The sequence below is a fragment of the Mastigoproctus giganteus genome, chromosome 8, assembly GCF_048544385.1.
Source record: "Mastigoproctus giganteus isolate SK-2022 chromosome 8, ASM4854438v1, whole genome shotgun sequence".
In the NCBI taxonomy this organism is placed as follows: domain Eukaryota; kingdom Metazoa; phylum Arthropoda; class Arachnida; order Uropygi; family Thelyphonidae; genus Mastigoproctus; species Mastigoproctus giganteus.
This window is the reverse complement of record NC_143582.1, coordinates 133355451-133371162: the sequence shown is the minus strand read 5'-3', so window position 1 is coordinate 133371162 and position 15712 is coordinate 133355451. Positions and strand designations below refer to the sequence as shown.

Sequence of the window (15712 nt, the reverse complement as noted above, 5' to 3'; positions counted from 1 at the left end):
TCCTAGTTTGTGGAAGCAATCTTTAAATGTAGAGGGGCTCACTGCATTCCATGCTGCACTAATCCAGGTTATAGCTTGTAGTATATCAACGCTTTTGCAAAGTTTTGAACAACTTATGTTAGGTGGGTCAGAAAACTGCTAGCTTGGGGATATTCACAGATTAATAGATTAACAGTAGCCACAGGCAGAAGTGGATATGATTCTTGCACTGCTTCTATTGGAATGAGCAGCAGCCCAGAAATCAAGTTGCTGGGGGTTTCAGGAACTGCTAGGAGTCATAAAATAAATAAATACATGGGGTGCATTAGAGTAACTAAGAGTACGAATAAGTGCATGTATACTTGCATGTAAACCAATCCTAGGAGTATAGTAAATAAATCTGATGACTTTAAAGTCTGGTGAAGACAAAAAATGCGAAAATTGTTGGGATATCAGAGATGTGGTGTCACAGAGATATAAGGAATGCAGAATTGGAATTTGGGGAGTACAATGTCTACAGAAAGGATAGACAGGATAGGAAGGGAGGAGGGGTTATGCTGTTACTTAAGAAACACAAAATCTAAGGAAGTGCATCCAATTGCCATACATGGACAGTGCAATGTTCAGTCTGTTTGGTGTGAAATAAGCAATGGGAAAGCAAAAACGAGGGTAGGAATTTGTTATAGACCTAATGACTCTGAAGAGAACAATGAACAATTATACACAGAAATACAGTGGGCCGGTAAATCAGAATGTCTTACAATGGGGGATTTTAACTTCCCAGATATTTACTGAAACTTGTGGATTGGTCACTCGCACATTAGCAAAGCTTTTGTGGATTTATTGGATGATTGTTTCCAGCAGCAGTATGTTAGAGAGACAACAAGAAGGAGTAACACTCTTGATCTGATTATCAGCAGTGATTATTCATGCATTAAGAATTTACAAATCATCAGTGTCCTGATATGGGATTTACTTAAAGACTAACTACCATCAGGGATAAAGGGAAGGGTTTTTGCTTTTGTAAAGGTGACTACAGTGGTCTCACAGATTTTTTAAGTTCTATAGAGTGGGACCAACTGATGATGTTACCAAAAGCAAATTCTAAATGGGAAGCATTCAAGGAAGTAATCTTGGAAGCTACTAGACTTTTTGTTCCAACAAAGAAATACTGTTCTATGTTTAGGCCCAAATTGAGGTCAGATGAACTAATGAGATTAATGGATTGCATATAAATTATCTGGTGACAGAGAAGCCCATGGTATAATAAACTAGTCTGTAATCAAGTCACAAAGGAGGTAACACAAGCAAAGGCAGATTATGAGAAAGATTTGGCAATGGATGCAAAGAAAAACAAATTTCTTTACTTATACAAACTCTAAAAGGAAGAGGATGCATCAGATTGGTCCACTTGATATCAATGGTTTGACTATAGATGTTCATTCTCAGATAGCTGCCAAACTAAATGAGTATTTTGCATCGACATTCACACATGAGGAGTTATTCTAGGAGGAGAATGCCAGATGTTTATCAAACTGTAACAGGTAGTAAAATGATTTTATAATAATTGAGAGCAAAGTGGAGGAGAAATTGTTGAAGTGAAACATAAGAAAGGCAGCTGGGCAGTGGGATCTATCCAGTTATATTAAAGGAGGTGGAAAGGAAAGTATGAAAACCCTTAGCCATAATTATGAGAGCATCCTTGGACTCAGGGGAAGTCCCCAAGGGCTGGAGATGTGCAAATGTATCTCTAATTCACAAAGGAGAATCAAAGGGTGACACGAGTAATTACAGGCCTGTTAATTTCACTTCTGTTCCAGGGAAAATAATGGAGTCACTGGTTAAAGAAGCATTGTAGAATCATCTATGCAAGACAGCGGTAATAATTCAGACACAGCAGAGGTTTGTTAGGGGAAGTCGTGTCTGACGAATCTGATTAGGTACTATGGCATGGTCATAAAGGAACTGTATGCAAAAAATAATTTTGATATCATATAATTGGATTTCAGGAAAGCTTTTGTAATTGTTGCACATGGAAGAATACTATACAAATTGAAGCAGTATGTCACTAAGGGCAAGTTGCTGCCAAGTTGAGTTGGAAAAGACAGAGTGGTAATCAATGGATACTACTCTACGTGGACTAATGTTATTAGTGGTGTCCCCATGGTTCGGTGTTGGGCCCAATGTTGTTTTTTGTATTTACCAATGATATTGATGAAGGTATATCAAGCATAATGTCAAAGTTTGGAGATGATACAAAGGTTGGGAGGGTTGTTTATAACAGTAATGACAGTATGCTGCTGCTGCTGCAACAGGATCTAGAAAATTTGGGCAGATGGGCTGAAAAGTGGCAACTGAAGTTTAACATTGACAAATGCAAAGTACTGCATATGAGTAGCAGTAACCTCAGTAACCTGGGCCTGGAACTCTACACAGAATTTCACAATCATCCAGAATCTGTTCACTTGAAATTTACTAGAGTACTGTAACAAACAACACCCACTCTAAGGAAACAAAACTGGGCCTTACAGGATAGACAGATGGTAGTAATGTGACATGTGAGTCAGATTTTTATGTATTGAAGATCTATTCATGCGATATGTTTAGTGGTGATAGGCTAAGGAGCAGTTTCAAATTGTCTGATTAAGTTTGACAGACAGTTTTTATTTATGTAGCATTCATTTGTAGAGAACTCTAATGCAAATGAATTTAGTGTCCATTTGAAAATTGTTAATTTTTTTAAAGAAATGCATTATACAGTATTACAACTGTATTCTCACATTTACTCTAAAACTCTCCCCTTTCTCTCTCAGGTTTACAATTTTATTGACTTGGCTGGTGATGAACATGCCAGTGTAAATGCTTCAAGCAATCAAAATAAATTTTGTAAATCTTATATCTGCAGCAGCCACCATATTCTGCAATTATTCCATAAGTAAACTGTAGTTATCAGAATTGTAATTAGTATTACCGTTATTGTAATGACGTTCACTTGCTTTTGTGACTAAATGAAAACCTATAAAAACACGTATGTGTGTCAGTAAACAATGAACGTGTTTGTTCCAAATGTTGCCCTCAAAAAAAATTTATAAGTCCACTGCAGAGAGAGAGAGAGAATGAAAAATCAAAAAGGACAATTAAAAAAAGTGTTCACTTTGGAGAGGTCACTTAACATAATTTCATATACTTATGGCTAGGACCCAAGCCTGTGTCCACAACATGAGGTGTCCGTTAAAGGAAGTTTCACTGTTCCCCCAAAATTTGGAAGTTTCAGTTTCGGAGCCATGCTCATATACTGAATGGTGACACCATTCATATATTCCTGCTGATGACTGCTGTATATTAACACTAACTACACTCATTTAATGGAGATACATTAGTACTATAATTGGTACAATTCTAAAAAAATAATTACAATACTACTGACAGTTCTAATTACATTCAGGTTGAATAAAGCATTTATATTTCACAAAGCAATGCTTATTTGTACATCAGGTTTTGGCACCAAAAATTATAAGTAGCAACAACTATCTACTCTCACATATCAGGAAATTAAATATAAATTTCTGAACTACTAGTCTCATTTAAAAACAAAACCCAACTACTTGACCAGTGTAATAAAAACTGTAACATTAAATAAAATATAAAACAATAATAAATTAAAAAAGAAAAATACACAAACACAAACAAAAATTCATCAAAAACTTCACAGCTTTTCTGAAATTGAAAATAAGTACATAAGTATTGAAAATAAACACGTTGGCACTAATGATATTAAGAGTAGGAGACCGGCGGAATTACTTAACATGTACAGGTCACTGTTGAAAAAAAGCCATGAATTAGGGTTGAATTTGAAAGTGTCTGCAATTCTGCACAGGCACGATAGGAGGGAGTATATGATGAGAGCCCTGTCGATCAATTCGGCCCTCGAAAGATTGTGCAAGGCTCAAGGGGTAGAATTTTTTTCAGCCTGGTCTGTACTTGTTAACAAGAGAGACTGCTTCTACAGGGATGGGATACACTTAAATAGGAAGGGTGCAAGAATGTTTGCTGATGTTATCGAGGCAGTGTTAGGTGGGTCGGAAAACTGCTAGATTGGGGGGATACAAGGACTAATATATTAACAGTAGCCACTGGCAGAGGTGAAAGTGATTCTTGCACTGCTTCTATTGGAATGAGCCGCAGCCTGGAAAATAAGATGCAGGATATTTCAGAGACTGCTGGGAATCATTGGGATACAAGTAAACACATGGGTTGTGTAAGGGTAGCTAAGAAAAAGAACAGGTGCATGTATACTTGCGTGTACACCAATGCTAGGAGTTTAGTAAATAAATTTGATGAATTTGAGGCATTGCTCATAAAAGGCAGAAATTGTTCGGATTTCAGAGATGTGGTGTCACATGTCTCTGAAATCCCAAGATATAAGGAAGGCAGAACTGGAATTTGGGGAGTACAATCTACAGAAAGGATAGACAGGATAGGAAGGGAGGAGGGGTTACGCTATTAGTTAAGAAATACATAAAATCCAAGAAAGTCAAGCCAGTCAACATCGCTGGACAGTGCAGTGTCGAGTCAGTTTGGTGTGACAAAAGCATTGGAAGATCAAAATTGAGAGTAGGAGTGTGCTATAGGCCTAATGACTCTGATTAGTATAATAAGAAACTGTACAGGGAAATAGAGTGGGCCAGTAAATCAGAGAGTCTTATAATGGGGGATTTTAATTTCCCAGATATTGACTGGAATTTCGGGGCTAGTTACTCACACACTAGCAAGGCTTTTGTAGATTTATTGGATGATTGTTTTCTACATCAGCATGTTCGGGAGGCAACTAGAGGGAGTAATACTCTTGATTTGATTATCAGTAGTGATTCTTCATGCATTAAGAATCTGCAGATAAATGAACCACTAGGTGGCAGTGATCACAGTGTGCTGAAGTAGGTTTTACTCAAAGAGGTAACTACCATTAGGGGTAAAGGGAAGGGTTATTGCTTTCGTAAAGGCGACTACAATGGACTGAGACAGTATTTAAATTCTATACAGTGGGACCAACTGACGATGTTACCAACAGCAAATTCAAAATGGGAAGCATTCAAAGAACTTATCATCTTGGAAGCTACTAGGCTTTACATACCAACTAAGAAATATTGTTCAAGGTTTAGGCCTAAATGGATGTCAGATGAACTAATGAGACATATGGCAGAGAAGAAAAATGCATGGGATACATACAAATTAACACGTGACACAGAAGCCTATGATAGATCCAAGTTGATCTGTAACCAAGTTACAAAGGAGGTTAGGCAGGCGAAGGCAGATTACGAGAAATATTTGGCAACGGATGCAAAGAAAAACAGCAAAAAGTTCTTTACTTATGTAAACTCTAGAAGGAAGGGGATGAATCAGATTGGTCCACTTGATATCGATGGGTCAACTGTTGATGATCCTGCTCAGGTAGCTAACAAACTAAATGAATATTTTGCATCGACATTTACACATGAGGAGTTATTCAGCGAGGGGAATGCCAGAGGTGTATTCAACTCTGGCAGTAAGCTAGATGATTTTGTAATAACTGAGAGTAAAGTGGAGGAGAAATTGTTGAAGATAAACACAAGAAATGCACCTGGGGTGAATGGGATCTATCCAGTTATATTAAAGGAGGCAGCAAAGGAAGTAAGCAAACCCTTAGCCATAATTATGAGAGCTTCCTTGGTCTCAGAGGAGGTACCCATGGACTGGAGATGTGCAAATGTGACCCCAATTCACAAAGGAGGATCAAAGGCTGACACAAGTAATTATAGACCTGTGAGTTTAACTTCTGTTCCAGGAAAATTAATGGAGGAACTGGTTAAAGAAGCACTGCAGGACCATCTAGACAAGACTTCAGTTATAGCTCGGACACAGCATGGTTTTGTTAAGGGGGAAGTCTTGCCTGACCAATTTGATTGGATACTATGATGCAGTCACAAAAGAACTGGATGCAGGGAATAACTTTGATATTATATACTTGGATCTTAGAAAGGCTTTTGATACTGTTGCACATGGAAGACTGCTGCACAAATTGGAGCAGTGTGACATTGGAGGCAAATTGCTGCTATGGATAAAGGGGTGGTTGAGGGGGAGAAGACAGAGAGTGGTAATCAATGGACACTGCTCATCGTGGACTAATGTTATTAGCGGAGTCCCTCAGGGTTCAGTATTGGGTCCATTATTGTTTTCTGTATTTATAAATGATATTGATGGTATATCAAGCTTAAAGTCCAAGTTTGCAGATGATACGAAGGTTGGCAGGGTTGTCAAGGACACTACTGACACTATGCTGCTGCAACAGGATCTGGAAAGGTTGAGCAGATGGGCTGAGGGGTGGCAAATGATGTTTAACATTGACAAATGTAAAGTACTACATATGGGAAACAGGAACCCCAGAGCAGCGTATCAACTCTGTGGTACTACACTGACAGTGGTAGAGAATGAAAGAGGGCATAAATTCAAATTGAGGAAAGACAGATGTAGGATAGACGTGCGAAAATTTGCCTTTAGCCAGTGGGTGGTTGGTTGGTGGAACAGACTTCCATCCCTTGTAGTGGAGGTTGATAGCCTAAAGAAGTTTAAGGCTCAGCTGGACAGGTATTTCGAACGAACAGAGGGGTTATTTTTTATTTATTTATTATTATTTTTTTTTTGGCTGATGCTGCATAAGCTTGCTTTCTTGCATCAAATGCCTCTACTAATGCTAATGCTAAGCAGGCCTAAATACAACAGCCTTCTTTAAAATGGTTATTATACAAATCATATCAAAGAAATAAAACATTTGATTTACAAAAATTTTCTAATGTTATACAAGATAATCATAAAGTCCTAGTGCACTTTAAAACTGCTCACACGTGGTACACGTGTTTCATAAAAATCTCTGCATTATGGTATTTCGACCATTAAAAACAACAGGGCTTATAGCAAAAATAGGGATGGGGCAGAGCACTCAAAAAAATTTTCAGTCTAGTAAGAAAAACACAAAAAAAAAAGTTAGAACCCAATCAAATTACTAACACAGTTTAAACATCTTAAATTTCTAATCAATAAATAAATATTACAGTAAATATAGTAATGTAATATATAAATACTAATTGATATTTCTGTTTACTGACTTTTTTTTAAATTTATTAGAGTAAAAAAAAGATAAACAATAATGACGAACACGGCATGCAGAAATTGCACAAATGAGATACAGAGTAAAAAGTAAAAAGCTTAAAAAATAGGATTATTTTTTTTTTTTTTTTATTTTTTTTTTTAGGAGCATTAGCAGCTAAGGCCATATTGCTCCGGGATATGCGGTGGTCATTCCCTGACCTTTCCGCATCCTCCATATTTGGTGGTGACGGGCTCGAACCCAGGACTAATCAAGAAGCAAGTGCTATGCACTGCTGCTCCTTCCCACCTGGCTACAGAGGCGCCTTAAAAAATAGGAATGAAGAGAACATTCCGAAAACATATTTATGTTTTATGTATGATTGAAGATTTCATGGAAGGAGGAAACATATTTCACAATAATAACGTAAAAACCCACAGGATTCCAGCCGTCAGTATTACTGCAAATGCAATAAGATCGAGTTTACTACCCCATTATAATTAGACTGCACTAACAGAAAAGCCCAATAAACCAGGACATGCAAATTGTTTTTACTGTTTTATGGTGGTGACCTTCAAAAATTTCTGTTTGAACAGAAAAATGTGAGTCGCCCTACAACCAGTTAGTTGCTTTAGTGCAATTTATAGTATCATCGATTTTATTCTAAGTGACTGTTAATCAGAGATAGCTGTTGTGTGGCACTTTGCAGTTTCGCGATCAGTCAACATTTAGCCCCCTCTACATTGTACCTAATTTTTTATTACTACAATATATTTTTCATTATGTATCTTTCAACACACCAGTTCTCAGAAACAGCATGATATAATACTTGAATGACCCCTTAGTTGGCTTGAGTCTTTGCTGGTGACAATGTCAGTGTGAGTTACCGAGTTGAGTGAAAATTGACTTCATCGTGTGTGTTTTGACATTGAGTGAATTTATATTTTAATTCAATAGCAACCATAACGGCTTCAAAGCGTGCCTCTACATCTAAAAGTGATTACGGGAAGAAAAACACACAGAAAAATTCTATCACTGCATGTGAAAATGATTATTTTGGGGGAAATAGAGAAAGGAAGAACATACACATCTTTAGCTAAAGAATATGAGTGCAATGAATCACAGATACAAACAATTAAAAAGTGTGAGGACAAAATTAAAGCAAGCATTAGGTTGGCAACAAACTCTGCAAGTGCAACATGCACTTTTGTTAGTTGACATGATAAGCATATTGAAAAAATCGCAACAGTAATTGAATGTTTGGATCAAAGACCAAACATTCAAGAAATAGAAATGTGCCTCTCAGTTGTAATACGATCACGTGCAAGGCCAAATGTATTTATCATCACAAAGTCTCACGTGGCTAGTGCAAATGGTTAGATAGAATTTTTTTTAAAAAGAGCAAATCTGCACAATATTAAAGTTGCTGGTGAGATTGCTATAGAGCAATAGAAAAATTTTTACCAGAATTGAAAAATATAATAGGAGGAGGATACATGGTAGATCCTATTTTTAACTGTGTTGAAACTGGACTCTATTGAAAAAAAATGCCTGACAGGACATATTTATCCAAAGAAGAACGAGTTGAACATGGATTTAAAGTGTCAAAGGACAGAATCACTCTCCTATTTTGTAGTAATGCTTCTGATGATTATAAATGAAATTCTTTATTAGAGTATTGTTCAGAAAACCCAAGGGCTTTGAAAAGCAAAAGTAAATCCTCTCTTCCCATTTACTGGCAAATGAATAGAAAAGCATGTATGACTGGCTCACTGTTTAGTAACTTGTTAGAGCATTGTTTTGCCTGAAGTTGAAGGACCTGAAAAATAAGAATTTATCATTCAAGGTGGTCCTTATCTTAGACAATGCTCCAAGTCACCTAGTGTCACTTTTCGATTGCAATCTAAATGAAAAACTTGTGTTTCTTCTTCCAATTGCAACATCAATATTAGAGCCACTGGACCAAGGGATCAATTTCGACATTAAATAAATCTGATGAGAAGCTTGGCAAATCTTTTTGATAAAATTGAAAAATTTCCAGATAAAAATGTTGCCAATGTTGGTCTGAATACACAATACTAGCAGGTACTGAAAGAGTCAAACAGTCATGGACTGAAATGAAGAAGTCAACTTTGAAGAACTGTTGGAAGAAATGATTAAACTTTCAAACATTATTGGAGGTGAGGGATTTCTTGATATAGAACAGGAAGAAATTAAAAACATATTCATTCCCATCAGGAAGAATTTAAAAATAAGGGGTTAGAAGAACTACTGGACTACAATAAAGATGTTTTTGAAGAAGAAGAAATGAAAAATGAAGAGCAGAAAAAATCTGAACTAATCAACAAAGGTATATCAGAGATTGTAAAAGCAGTCGAGTTCCTGAAAGAGAAGATTATGCAGGAAGATCCCAACTTTCTTATGAGTACGAACATTAAGAGAGGCACTGAGGATACACTCTAATAGAAAACCAGATGTTCAATTTTTTGGCACAATTCTGGGTATTTACTTCCACTAGCTGTCTTAAGTATTTATGTGTGTGTATGTTTTTTGGGGGGGGGACACGTCTACAGAACCTCGACCACATTTAAACTACTCAGACCAAAATTTTATCTGGAATTCAGACAGTCATCAACACCTACAGCTACATGAAAAACGTTTGATTAATTCCCTTCTTTTGCCAAATATCTGACAATTGCTACTTGCTCCAATTTCAAGGCATTCATATATTCCTTTTCAGTTGGCTAATTTAATTCTCTTCTTCTATTCTTCACTGTACTAAGCTAGGCCTCAGCAAATAAGATACAGAAATTGATGAGAAAGATAAAAGTACCATATTTCTTCAATTGTAAGACGCACCTTAATTTCAGACCCACAGAAAAGAAGCTGATTTAAGAAAAAAAATAATAAATAAATAAAATAAAACACTAAAATATATCTAACAAATATTTTTATTATAACAGAATTCAATTTACTAACAACAATAGTATTTATCAGTAGGTATGTTATTCATCAATTCCTTCTGAATATTCTGAGCCATCGATATCTGCATCTGGATCAATATCGGAGCCTACATCACATTCAGAGTCTGATTCTTCTGAGCCGTTGTTATCTTCATTATCCTATAATATATCGTCTTCTGAGCCATCGAGAGTGTTGGTGATGCAACGTTTTTTAAATGAGTGCTGCACTATACTTTCTGGGATTAGCTTCCAAGCTGTTGATACCCATTCTGCCAATTTTGTTGCCGGCGCTTTCTTGATTTTTCTGGAAGGTGTCAGTGGAAGGCTGTCAGTCAACAGCTAGGATTCATATTCCTTTCTCAAGTAATCCTTATATGGTTTGTTGACTGAAACATTGAATGGCTGCAGTTGGCTAGTCATGCCACCAGGAATCATAACCAAGTCACCACGTTTCTGCATGATTTTATTTTTGACCAGTTCGGACAAATATCCACGAAATGCATCAAGTACTAGCATGCTAGTACTTGATGCATTTCTTCTTAGGAAGACTTCCAGGACGTCTATTCCACACAACATTCAGCCAGCCTTCCGTAAGCTCTGCCGACATCCATCCATTTTGGACCTTCAGTGGTGAAGCATAGCAACACAGTGATACGCTGATTTTCACAGCCTGTGCTTATATTATTAATTATTTTAGTGCCTTTAGCGTTGATGGTGTAATTTTGAGGCATACTGAAGAAGATATGCCTTTTTCAGCTGCATTTCCAATTTGACTAAACTCATAGTTTCTTTTTTTCCTTAATTTCATCACCTGTCGCTGAAAGTTAATCAGCTTCTGTTGAAAGTTTGCAAGAATTTTTTGACAAACAGATGTTCAACGCCTTAATGATAATCTGCTATGATGCACGAGTCTGTCGCACTAGCCATGACTGCCTTTAAAAATTATTTTCTCTATTCTGAGGAACTTGGCTATTTCTCCAGCTTTCAACTGCATGGCTTGTCGAGTGATGGGTAACCCTTTTACTTGGGTCTCCATTACAAAACTTATCACAGCTTCATCGACTTGTGGAAATCTTCCTTTCTTAGACACTGTAAAGCACTTGGTTGTTGCTTTGCACGAAAATATGGAATTGTGACCATTTCTCCAATGACGAACATTTATTTCTAATGTCAAAATGTCAACCCACAACTCATTTCAATGTTCTTTTGCATACACAACTTTTTGTTTCAATGCGGCTTCGTACTGCAATATTTTTGACATTTTAATGTGCAATAAAGGATCAAAATGAACGAAATACAGTAATTCCACTTCTTACATAATTTCGAAAATACAAACAAAACTTCCTAGTTTTCACTGAGTGAACTCCACTATAATGAAATAACAGTGGATTTGCATTTCAAAAGCATGTAAAATCACCTACACCATTTTATTCAGCAATTCCATTGGAGAAAGCGATAATGGTGAAACTTGGAGGCAGGGTTTCCACATAAAAAAAAAAAAAAAACGTACGATGCGGTTTTGTAAGGCTGCGATTGTAAGATGGCATCGATTCTAAGACGCATCCCGTTTTTAGAGACGTTTATAGGAGGAAAAAAGTGCGTCTTAGAATCGAAGAAATATGGTAGTTTTTTAATATCAAGCATTATTGTTCAAGGTAGATAACTAATTAAATTATGTTATTAAACGTAAATAGCTGTTAACAAGCATATGACTTCCTGTATAATTATAAGGTACATTTATACATAATACATAATACATATACATAAAAGGTGTGTCTAAGATGGGGAAAATTTTTTTTTAATACTTAATTTTTAAAGTACATTCCTCATAACCCGATACACCTCTTTGCATAGTCATACAAGTTCTGGATGGCTCTGTGGAGCTGATCTTGTGGAACCCTGCTTAACTCCCTCATCATGCAGGTTTTTGGATCTCTGAAATGCTGTAAAAATTGTGCCTCTTCAGGTGGGATTTCTCTTTGGGTGGTTTAATAGGTTCAAGCATCGTGCTGGTTTCCAAAACATTAACATATGTAGTGAAGTCTGCAGCTGCAGAGAAATTTTGTGATGGGCTGGAAAAACACCCTTCTAAATCTCCACAGGCCTCAACTTCCGCAGCGGCATGCTTTATCAGCTGGAGAGTTAATTCTGGCAACGTTGCTCGAAAGGTAAAACTTGCTGATGTTATGCCTGTCTGCTTTCTCTTTTCATAATTTTATAATTTTGAAATTTTTGTAATTTTGTACACTTTTCTAATTTTTCCTGTGCATGAGATAAAAAAATTGAATAAAAATCCCATTTACATGTCTGTCGAACATTTTTTTTTTTTTTTTTGCCTCAATCAAATTCAGCGAACATAGCTTCGAGTGCTGCATAAAGCCTTTAGGGAAATTCCGACTTACTCAACTTACATAGCATTCTGCAGAATGCAACCCTATGTAAGTCAGGGAGTGGCTGTAATTGCAGACCTGTTAGTTTAACTTCTGTTCCAGGTAAAATAATGAAGTCACTGTTTAAAGCAGCATTGCAGGACCAACTAGACAACACTGCAGTAATAATTCACACACACAGCTTGGGTTTGCAAAGGTCTTGTCTTGTCTGACCAATTTGATTGCATACTATGATGTGGTTACAAAGAAAGACTGGAGGCAAAAAATAATTTTGATATCATACACTTGGATATCACAAAAGCTTTTGATAATGTTGCATATGGAACCACTGTACAAATTGGAGCAGTATGGCATTAAGGGCAAGTTGCCACTACTTTGTGGATTAATGTTATTAGTTATCATGGCAGATATTAATTTATCTGCCATGGTTTGGTGTTGGACCCATTGTTTTCTTTATCAGTGATACTGATGAAGGTATATCAGGCTTAATGTCCAAGTTGGCAGATGATACAAAGATCGGCACGGTTGATAATGACAATAATGGCAGTGTGCTACTGCAAGAGGATCTAGAGAAGTTGGGCAGATGGGCTGAGAAGTGGCAACTGAACGTTTAACACTGACAATTGCAAAGTACTGCATATGGGTAGAAGTAATCTCCAGAGAAATGTACCAACTGTGTGGTACTATACTTAGGGTGGTAGAGAATGAAAACGACTTGGGGGTAATTATGCAGTCAGTTATGAAGTTGTCTGAGCAGTGCAGACAAGCTGCTAGAGCAGGTGATGGGGTCTTGTCAATGATATACAGGAATTTTTCTAGTAGGGAAAAGGAGATGATTATCCCCTTGTATAAGGGGATAATCAGGCCGACTTTTTTTTTTTTTTTTTTTATGAAAATCCCAAACACGAAAGGTATCAAAACCTATAGTACTTAGTACCGTGCATGGGTTGAAGGAGAAGTATGGGGAGAGGGGGATGCCGGAAACTTTGCTCTAGAGACTAAAAATAGGTTTCACCACTTCAGGCCTCCAATAAGCAAAGTAGTGGTATTTCACCGGTTGATGAAAGTCATCTACCACCTTGATGCATACAGGTCTGGAGAGCTCATTTTAGGAAAGATGCAGAGTTGCTAAATCAAGTACAGAGAAGGGCAACATGATGTAATTGAGGTGTATGAAGCCTTGAATAGATTGAGCAGTCAATGGTGGTGGGATTCTTCCCCTTGCTGAGATTACAAACCTGAGGGGGCATAAATTGAAATTGAGAAAAGACAGTTGTAGAAAAGATGCGCAGAAGTTTGCTTTTATCCAGCAGGTAGTTGATTGGAAGAACAGACTTCCATCTGTCATTGAGGAAGTTGATAGCTTAAATAAATTCAAGGAAAAACTGGACAAACTTTTAGAGTGAATGGATGTGTGAAATGGGATTTTTTTTTTTTTTTTTTTTTTTTGGTTGATGCTGTATAAGCTTGCTTCCTTACATCATATGCCTCTACTAATGCTAATGTCCATAAGCCATACTCAGCATTGCAACTGTTTCAGTTGCACTTTTTCCATATTTAAAACAAAATTTTATCTCCACTCTTTGTTTAGTCCTTGAAACTATAACAACACAATTTTACTGCACCAACTTAAACACAACTCTCTAGTAGAATGCCTTTATGTACAGTGGAACTGTGCACAAAGGACACACTGGCCACTATTGAAACTATTCACTTGACAGTGAATAGTTTCAACAGTGGCCAATGTATTATTTAAAAAAAAAGCAGTCCTAAAACTTTTCGGATACACCTCGTATCTGTATATATACATACAGATATGCATATGAAAGTATTATTAAAGAGGAGAATCTCAAGTGCCTTTGAAGGGTCAATTACATTTTCAAAACAAGATAGCTTTCTAGAAGTATTCATGTAATTATCAACAAATTAATAGATGTCATTTAAATTTTCCACTAATTTTGAGAATCTTCATTGATTCTTTGTATATAATCTATAGTATTTAAAAATGTTAACACAAAGTTTATACTATTTACAAAAATTAATCTGCAATTATTATTTGTAAATAGTAATCTGTACTATCTACAGATGTGTTTTATGACAGACCACTAGTCCCAACTCTTCAGAAGGCTCTGCACTTTACCTCACATTAAGAACACAACAGTGAATAGAATTCTTGAAATAATGCTTAAATATTGAAATATTTTAGGCATATATAGTACAGTGGACCCCCACTTTACAATATTAATCAGTTCCAAAAACACCATATCGTGAAAATATTGCAATGTGAACATAATGTCAAATTATTTTTCAGTAATTCATTTCAAGACCTCGGAATTTGAAATTTTCACCATATAACTAAGCTATTTATCTCTCTAAAAGGTGAATTTTATAAAGGAAATTGCACATATTAATTAAAAAAATTGTTTAAAACTAATATACTGATTAAAGCACAACACAAAAAATCACTTCAACTAAAGGAAGCAAAAACAAAACATGCGGCCAACACGTTTATAATCGCTGCTATTGGCTGACAAGAAGGAACACATGGTCCAGTCAGAGACAATCGTAAAGTGAAATAAGTAGATGCCAATAAGTAGATGTCAAATTTCAAAAAAAAAAAAACCTATTTAAATCATTAAAATGCACTTTCATCGTTTTCATATGTTCAGTTTTAAGAATCAATTTTGAACACCTTTGTGGTATTTTTTCTAAAGCACATTTCTGGAGGTCACTACAATAAATCAATAAAAATAATTTGCAGTCTTCAGTTTATTGGACTTTTCTGTTAGGGCAATCTATTATAAACAGGTAGTAAACTCGAACTTATTGCATTAGCGATAACTGGAATTTTCTGGGATTTTAAGTTATTATGGTGAAGTGTGTTTCCCCTTCCTCTTCAATCACATAAAACTTCGTAAACTTGTTACTCTGTATCTCGCTTGCTTGCGCGTATCATATTAGTTGCAATTTGTGCTTGCTGTGTCCTTTGTTATTGATTGCTTATCTTTTTTCTTCTTTAAAATTTTATAACCCAAAAAAAAAAAAAAAAAAAACACATCAGTGAACAGAAAAATCAATTACAGTAGTTAGTATATTACCGTATAAATTAAGCTGTACGTAAGCATAAATTTGTTTTTAATTTACTAACTTGTGGAAAATATTCTTCTGATTTTCACATATAATTTAATTTTGTTAATTGGTAAGATAATAAAGTGTAAATTTGTGCTTTATATCTTTTCTTTTATAGCCTATGGATAATA

General features: G+C 36.0%; 1 protein-coding gene across 1 annotated transcript in view; it reads right to left on the bottom strand.

The window, feature by feature from the left end:
• Positions 1-15712, bottom strand: part of LOC150081829 (uncharacterized) — a 353456-nt gene that overhangs the window by 148048 nt on the left and 189696 nt on the right. The window lies entirely within an intron of this gene.